A 9,248-nucleotide genomic window follows, 5' to 3' on the forward strand; every position below is an offset into this window, starting at 1 on the left:
TGATAAAATGCCATTTAAAAAGATTTTGAGGAAACTAGACTTACTTTAAAAGCTTGAGAAAGGAAGAAAGAAGAAAAAGATATTTGTACATGGCAGATTGAGACAAAGCTTCTCAATGGAGTTAAAAAAAAAAAGCCTTTGGTTGAAGGGCAGCCATGTAAACTAACATTAAAGCGATTTAAACAAAATCTAAGCCTCGTTTAAAAGAGTGAAGTTGTAGGTGGTGAAAAAGTACATTTAAAAGTACAGTATAGATTATAATTAAAAGGCTTTAAAAGGTTAAATTGAAGATGGTCGAGATACCTTCATGGCAGAAAAAAGATATTTGTAAAATGTCTAAGTTGCAAAAGGCTTTAAAAGGTTAAATTGAAGGTGGTTAAAATGCCTTCATGATGGAGGAAAGATTGCATCATTCGAAGCCTAGTTAATCGTAAAGGCAGTACTTAAAAAAAAATGGGAAGATAATAGGATAAAAGATATTTAGATAAAGAAGATTAAAAATTTAAAGTGAAAAACTTTAAAGACAGAAGTATAGAAAGTTAAAAAGAAAAAAGATAAAGAAGATGTAGAAAGATAAAAAAGACAATAATTTTAAACCCACAAAATAGAAAACAAACAAAAAAAAAACTAGGAGGAAAATAAGCAACATGGGGTACGCTGGCAAGGAAATTGTCATACCTACTTGGCTAATGGCTCCCAGCACTTGTCTAATTGCTCTTGCTAGAATTTCAAGGACTATGGTGAATAGAAGTGGTGAAAGTGGGCATCCTTGTTTAAGCTTTTAGACGGAATGCTTTTAATTTTTCTTCATTTAAAATCCTGTTGGCCTTGGCTTTAGCATATATATAGCTTTTACAATGTTGAGGTAGGTCCCTTCTATCCCTAGTTTTTTCCAGTGCTTTGAACGTGAATGGGTGCTGAATTTTTTCAAATGCTTTTTCTGTGTCTATTGAGATAATCATTTATTTTTTATCTTTAATTCTATTAATGTGATGAATTATATTTATTGATTTCCATATGTTGAACCAATCTTGAATTCCTGCAATGAAACCCACTTCCTTATGCTTTACTGCCTTTTTAATATGTTTTTATATGTGATTGACCAGTATTTTTCTAAGGATTGCATTTATGTTTATCAAGAATATTGGTTTGAACTTTTCTTTCCTTGATGTGTCTTTGCCTAGTTTTTGTATCAGGGTGATAGTAACTTAATAGAATGAGCTTGAAAAGGGTTCCTGCCTTTTCTATTTTATAGGATAATATGGGGAGGATTGGTGCTAGTTCTTCTTTGAAGGTTTGAGAATCTGTCTGGTCCTGGACTTTTCTTTTTTCTTGTAGGCTTTTGATGGCATTTTCAATTTCATTGCTTGAAATTGGTCTGTTTAAATATTTTATGTCTTCTCATTCGGTTTGGGTAGGTCATGTGCCTCTAGAAATCTGTCAGTGCCATCAGAATTTTCTATTTTATTAGAGTATATATGTTCAAAATAGTTTCTGATTATTATCTGTATTTCAGTAGTGTCCATCATGATATTTCCTTTTTCATCATAGATTTTTAACAGTTTGAATTTTTTCTTTCTTAAAAGAGAGAAAAAAACTAAAGTTAGCTTGGCTAAGGGTTGATCAATTTTGTTTATTCTTTCACAAAACCAACTTTTTGTTTCATCAATTTCTTTTAATCTCAACTTCATTGAGTTTGGCTTTGATTTCAATTATTTTATATCTTCTATTAATTGTGGTATTAATTTGCTCTTTTTTTCCCTAGGCTCTTGAGATGTAATGCTAGACTTTTTTTTTGTACCTTTCTATTCTTTTAATGAACGAGCTCAGTGCTATGAACTTTCCTCTTAGAATTGCCTTCATAGTGTCTCAGAGATTTTGATATGTTGTATTGCTATTCTCATTTACTTAAAATTATTGTGTTTATTTCTTCTGCTCTCCATTTATCATTCAGTAATGAATTATTTAGTCTCTATCTGTTAATTTGTGCTTTTTGTCTTATCCTTTATTTCTAATTCAATCCATTATGGTCTGATAGACTGCAAGATATTATTTTCTATTGTTTTGTCTTTGCTAAGTGTTGCTTTGTGGTCTACAATATGATCTATTTTAGAAAATGTTTCATGTGCTGCTGAGAAGAAAGTGTATTTAGGTATTGATAGATGAAATATTCTATATATGTCTATTTAGTCTAGAATATTAATTGTGTTTTTTCATTCTATAGCTTTTTGAATTTAATTTTCTTTGGATGATCTTATGTAGTGTTGAGAGAATCATGTTAAAGTCATTCAGTATTAATGTGTTGTGGTTTACTTGATTCTTGATATTAAGAAGGGTTTGATGTACACAGATGCTCCATTATTTGGGAGCATCTGTGTACATCATAAATAAATATTTATGACTATTATTTCTTGTTGTTATGATTCCATTAAGCATTATGAAATGGACTTCTTTGACTCTTTTGATTAACTTTGGTTTGAAGTCCATTTCATCTGATATGAGAATAGAAAGCCCTGCTTGTTCGTAAAAGTCATGTGAATGACCTGCTTTTTCCATTCACTTCACCTTCAGAGTGTAGATGTCTTTACTGTTGAAATGAATCTCTGGAGCTCTGTAGACAGCATATTGTTAGATTTTTTTCTTTTTTTTTTTTGGCACTGGAGATTGAACCCCGGGGCACTTGGCCACTGAGCCACACCCTCAGCCCTATTTTGTATTTTATTTGGAGAAAGGGTCTTACTGAGTTGCTTAGCACCTCACTTTTGCTGTGGCAGGTTTTGTTTTTAATTCAATTGGCAAGTCTATATCTTTTTATTGATGAGTTTAGGCAATTTACCATCAAGGTTATTATTGAGAGATGCTTTTTATTTCCTGATATTTTGGATAAGTATGTTTTTAGTGCCTGCTTTCTAATTGTGAATTCTTTTAACTTCTGTCTATCATGAAATGTTTTTATTTCATCTTCAAATCTGAAGCTTAATTTTGCTGGATTTTGTATTCTTGGTTGGCACCCATTTTCTTTCAGAGCTTGGTATATATTATTCTTCAACCTCCTAGCTTTTAGGGTCTGGGCTGAAAAATCATCTGAGATCTGAATTGATTTACCTCTAAATGTAATCAATCACTTTTCTCTAGTCATTTTAAAAATTCTATCCTTCTTTGTATGTTAGACATCTTCATAATAATGTATCTTGGAGTGGGTCTGTTGCAATTTTGTATATTTGGAGTCCTGTATGCCTCCATATTTGATTTTCCATTTAATTCTTAAGGTTTAGGAAAATTTCTGATTTTATTCATTGAAGATGGCATTCCTTTAGTTTGTAATTTAGAGCCCAGTGAGTCTTAAGTTAGGCTTTTCATGTTGTCTCACATTTCTTGAACATTCTGTTCATGGTCTCTTAATATCTTTTCTCCATGGTCAATTTTATTTTCAAGATTACATATTTTATCTTTGTTGATTGAAACTCTTTCAAGTGGCTTAGTCTGTTGGTGATGCTTTCCATTTAGTTTTTAATTGGTTTTATTGATTTCTTCATTTTGAAGATTTCCAGTTGATTCTTGTGCCAAAATGTCTATCTCTTTATTTAAGTGATTTTTTTACTTCTTGTATTTTCTCTCTGATTTTACTCCATATGTCATCTTTTACCTCAAAAATCATATTAATCATGAACTTTCTAAATTTTTCTCTGACATTTCCTCCACTGTGGTGTCCATGGAATCTGTTGTTGAGGTGTTCGGTGTTGTTGGGGATTATTCCCTTTTCATACTCTTTGTCTACCTGTCTATCTGGATGGATCTGAAGCTGCAGCATTTCTACCCTGTGAGCTTATAGTGTCCCTGTATGATTCTAGTACATCACAGATTAGGGGGGAACCCAATAACAGAATAACCTATGCAAACAATATATAGCAAAAGACAAGGTACTTCATTCTTATGATGTCTAGAATGTTAATTGACACAAAGAGCAGAAATAGTAGAATCAGCAATTTCTATCAATAAAAACAGTAAATAAATAATGAAAAGTTATGTCTGGTATAAAATCAAACAATAGGTGTTGACTATGACTTCCATCATATTAATTATTGCTGTAGCATTGGTGGTGGAGCCTGGCAGTATATAAACCAAGTAGTGTTAAGAGGTGTTAAGGGTAGAGTTGGTTAAGAGGAAAGAAGAGATAAAAGGAGTTTTATTTAACTTTTTTTGCTGCTGTAGCTAAAGGACCCGATGAGCACAACTAGAGAGGAGGAAATTTATTGGAGGGATTATTGTTTTTGAAGTCTTAGTTCATAGAAGGTCGGCTCCATTCCTCAGGGCTTGAGATGAGGCTGAACATCATGGCAGAGTGTGTGGCAGAGGAAGCAGCTCATATCAGGGTGATCAAATAGCAAACTCCACTCACCAGATACAAATGTATACCTAAAGTCAGATTTCCACCAAATTCCCACCTCCTCCATCCAGACTCTACCTCTTCAGTTACCACTCAATTAAATCCTATCAGGGGATTAAATAACTGATTGGATTAAGACTCTTACAATCCAGTTATTTCTCCTCTGAACCTTTTTACATTGTCTCACACATGAGCTTTTAGGGGACTCCTGACATCCAAACCATAATACAAGGGTGAATAGGACAAATGGAGTGGTGACGTAGGATGTGTTGGTTATAAAGAGGGAGGAGAAAATAATAGAAGTAAAAATTTAATGAAAGAGTGGAAGATTGAAAGAAGAATTTGGCTGTTATTGTAAGAAAAAAGAGAGAGGCAAACAAGGGAAATAGACTAGTGGGAAAGACAATAAAAATAAAATTGAAATATACTAATCAAAAACCTTAACCCTCAAAACCAGAGCAAGGAAAACTATTTAAAAAGAGAGAGGGGGGATAGAAATGAGATGACAGAAACAAATACGTATATGTATAAATGTCCTTGAATCAACTAGTACACCTTTAAATTAAAAAAAAAAAAAAGAAAGATATTGGTGAAACATTAAGGAGTAGTTTTCATTACTGTGGACCAATTAATCAATGAAAATACATGTTTGCTGTCTGTGCCCCCCTGATTTTCTTTTCACTTCTTCTTGAGGTATGCACTGAGCATGGGAGTATGGGTCATGGGCTGTTGAGTTACTTTTTATTGTGCTGCTCACCAGGTTGCTAGTTGGGGTTTAAGACTTTCAACCTCCCATCTTGGCAGAGTGGGTGGGGATGGGAACAGCTGTCGCCTCCACTCCCGGGGTGTTTGCCATTGGGTTCTGTGAGAGGAGTTCCCACAGGTGGAGTTTTGGGGTCTGGAGCTTAGGTTTAGTGAGGTTTCAGGTGCCTTGTTGTGTATTGAGTTGTCGGGCAGTATTGAATCAATGTACCTCTAGAGCCCCATAGATGCTGACCTACATTGGGAGACTGTACTCCAGGATTCTCCCCAGGGTTCCACTCAGGTGACAGGGGAGCTCATCCTCCACTGCTTCTGTTGTTCTCGGATTTGCCTATTCTGGCCTCCCAGGGTGAATCCCTGAGCCCAGTGAGAACATCAAGCAACAGGACTGGTAGCAAAGCAATGGGTGCAGGGAGCTGGGGTGAGGTGGTGAGCTGAGTGGGTCCCATATTTTAAATTTATTAGGAAGCACCACTTTATACTCAGTAGTTCTAGTTCCTGCAAGGCAATAATCTATCCTGATATATACCATGGATTTACCTACCTCCTTCTAAAGGTAATGATCCCTTGTAAGTTAGCCAAGATTGACCAAAAATGCTGAAATTAACTGCTCAGGAAGGGGCATTTTTGCTTTTATTTTTATATGTTCCTGCTTGATGTAGACACAGTCCACTACGTTTGTGTGGCATGGTTTCAACTTAATTACAAACATTTTAATCACCATTTTTGTTTACAATTAAATATAGGTTGATGAATATTTCATTCATTATTATGAAGATTTTTCAAACACTATTATATACACATGCTTTAAAAAATACAAAAGTATTTTTTTAATATGGTATTTTCAAATTCCTCAGCACACCCATCTTTCTGTCTCACAATGCAACTGAGAGAGTGAATACAGTGACTTGTTTAACTGGATGTAGTATAATCCCAGTGGGGACACAAAAATGAAAAACCTGGCCTCTCTGAAAGAGTTTACAGTCTAGATCAACATCCTCAAGGCAGAACAATATTGAATATTATATTATGGTTGTACTGCTGAACTTGAAGGTCAAAGAAGAAGGAAATCCTAGCTTGCTGTGGGTATCTGAGAAACCAGCATGATAAAGATGTGATTAGGACATTCCCTGTAAAGAAAGTCAGGTATTACAGGGAATGGGAGCGTGATAAGAAAACAATTAGGTGCCATCCAGCACTTGCATGCAAGTAAACTACAAAATGCCTTTTCCAGGTTTGAAAATTCAAATATCCTCCCTCTACTTCTAGTTTTAAATTTGTCATCAGAATGTTCTGCTCATAACAACACAATTTAGAGACCAGGATCCAAATCATGGGTTATGAGGATGGAGAGAAATGTGCAGGGCATACCAAGACTCACATCATGTACACAGAGAATGAGAAAACCTGGGATTGCCCGGTCTTCTGGTCTTCTGATTATGTATGTCATGTATATTTACTCCAAAAAATTCAGAAAATGAAGAAATATATATACGTTTATATAAGAAATATATATATGGCTATAGATGGACACAATATCTTTATTTTGTTTATTTTTTTAATGTGATGCTGAGAATTGAATCCAGTGCCTCACACATGCTGGGCAAGCCCTCTACCACTGAGCCCCAACCGTAGCCCAGTGCTTATTCTTATATGACCAATTGGAGATGATTCTCGTAAACATTTAGGACTATAATTTTTTAAATATATTTTTTAGTTGTAGTGGGACACAATATCTTTATTTTATTTATTTTTATGTGGTGCTGAGGATCGAACCCAGTGCCTCTCACGTGCTACGCGAGTACTCTACCACTGAGCCCCAGCCCCAGCCCCCAATTAGGACTATATTTTATGCATGCCTTTATACTCAAATATAAATGCGTGCTGTTACATTTTATTAATTACCAAAAACAGAATCACATTCTATATCCTCTGTGTAATTTAGCGTTAAAAAATTCTCATTTAGGGCTGGGATCATGGCTCAGTGGCAGAGCACTTGCAGGGCATGTGTGAGGCACTGGGTTTGATCCTCAGCACCACATACCAATAAATAAATAACATTTAAAATTTTTTTAAATTAGCATTTACTCTGGGCTTGTCACAACAGTTCTTGAAATATGCATGCTAAATTTTAATATTTGTATGAATTTTTAAAAGTAGTATTGCTGGGTTAAAAGTGTATACTTTTAGGGTTACACGGAGCATTCATATTGTCCTCAAATATGCAACAATGTACACCACTAAAGCTGTATTTTTACACACTTAACCAGTTTCTGGTATTATCCATGTTTCAAAATTCCTACTGTGAAAGCTCTTGGGAGACTGAGTGTGGAGGCAGGGGGTGAGAAATAAAGGAAGCTACAAATTATTTATTTATTCCTTTAATTTTTTTTTTAGTTGAAGATGGACACAATAGCTTTATTTTATTTATTTATTTTTATGTGGTGCTGAGAATCAAACCAAGTGCCTCACACAAGCCGGACAAGTGCTCTATCACTGAGTCCCAGCCCCAGCCCAGGAAGCTACAATTTAATCAGCCTCTTTAGGTTGAAATTACTTGTCTAGTTTCATTTTTTCAATGCTATCATTTTGATGTATGGTGTGAAAAGTTTTCCATTCCTTGTGAATACCATTCAGTATTGATCTGCACTGCATGCACTGAACAAAATGGAAATAATTCTCCTTGTGCTGTTCCACAGCCTTGATTTTAATAAGTAAATGAAAACAGAGTTACTCAGCTATTCCTTAAATGATTTCAAATGTCTATATCTACTTCAATATGAGAAAACTTTGGGCTTTTCAAAGTTGTATTTCTGACATAAGGTAAAAAATGTGTTTCTGTTTCATTTTGGTCCCTTATACATCTCTTAATCTTAAATCACCTGTATATCACAAAATAGGACTGCTTGACTGAGAGTTTCCAGTTAAGTGTTAAGTGTGTAAAAATGTGTGCCAAACATGGGCTTTGACTTAGAGAATTCCCTCTCTAGAATGGGAGATATGATGAGCTTCATGAGGTATATAAATTCCACACAGGAACAGAGGTGATCTGTTTTCATATCACACCTTCCCCGAGGAATCCCCAACCTCCTTCAGATTCTCTTGGGCATCATGTTCACCAGGAAACCCTGGAGTTTCCATCCAGGATGGAGACACATTTTTAATGCTTCTGTTAGACTCCGCATGTCTCTATATCAATAATTAACTGTAGTTTTTTTCTTTCATGACTCTTCTTTCCTATTCGGGGAGTAAAATGAGAACAGGTAGAATGATACTCATTTTTGCATCCTGGAGAAATAGCACTTGGCACAAAAATTATTTAATGAAGTTTGTTGATGAAACTGAGACGGAGTTCTGGAAGAAACATGAAAAGAATTTCGATTCAATAATAATAGCAGCTTCTTTAAGAAGCCAAGATTTACAAAGCAGTTACAAAGGTGAAGTGAACCTGAGGAGAGAAGGTCTTGGACTCTGAATGGGGAGCAGGGGTCATGCCCTGCCACAGCAGACAGCCACACTTGGATGATTAAGAGCTAATAGATTTACTTAATTTTTTAGAAGTTGTGACATAAAATTCAAAGAAAATTAACATTAAATAAATTAGCCTTTATTTTAAAAAGAGCAATTCAGCAGAAATATTTTTTCCCTTAAAACAAGTGATTTTCTAAATAACTGGATGGACCCCAATTATTTGTAACTGTCTCACACAGCCTCTTTCTTGTCTCCCACATGACCTGCCCTCTCTACTATCCTTTATACCAACATTTTAGAACATTTATAAAATAAAGAAGTTAATATATTTGAATGCAAAATGGAACATTTTCAGCTCACCGTGTGATTTTTGTCATTTTAATCAAATCTATAAAGATAAGATTACATGCATTTTTATTCTCAATTTTTTTATAAGACTTCCTTGTAAAATTTTTTAGGAATGGGTTACTTTGTCAGTATTATCTTTCACCTTCTTACCTCCATTTTCAAATTGAAACTCAATTTTCTGGAGATTATCTTTAGATTAGAACTTTTTATTACAGAACAAGAAAAAGAGTGTCTGACAGTTGGAAGGCATCTTGTAGCTTTCTTAGACTAATCTTGAACA

At 34.7% G+C, this 9,248-nt stretch overlaps 1 long non-coding RNA gene across 1 annotated transcript; it reads left to right on the forward strand.

Annotated features, from left to right (window-relative positions):
• Positions 1-210: 210 nt before the first annotated feature.
• LOC125620084 lies at positions 211-460 on the forward strand. Its single transcript, XR_007351667.1, has 2 exons — positions 211-278; positions 361-460. It is a non-coding gene; the product is annotated as an uncharacterized LOC125620084 (long non-coding RNA).
• The last annotated feature ends 8,788 nt before the right edge of the window (positions 461-9,248 follow it).

The sequence above is a fragment of the Marmota marmota genome, unplaced genomic scaffold, assembly GCF_001458135.2.
Source record: "Marmota marmota marmota unplaced genomic scaffold, marMar, whole genome shotgun sequence".
NCBI classification, from domain to species: Eukaryota; Metazoa; Chordata; class Mammalia; order Rodentia; family Sciuridae; genus Marmota; species Marmota marmota.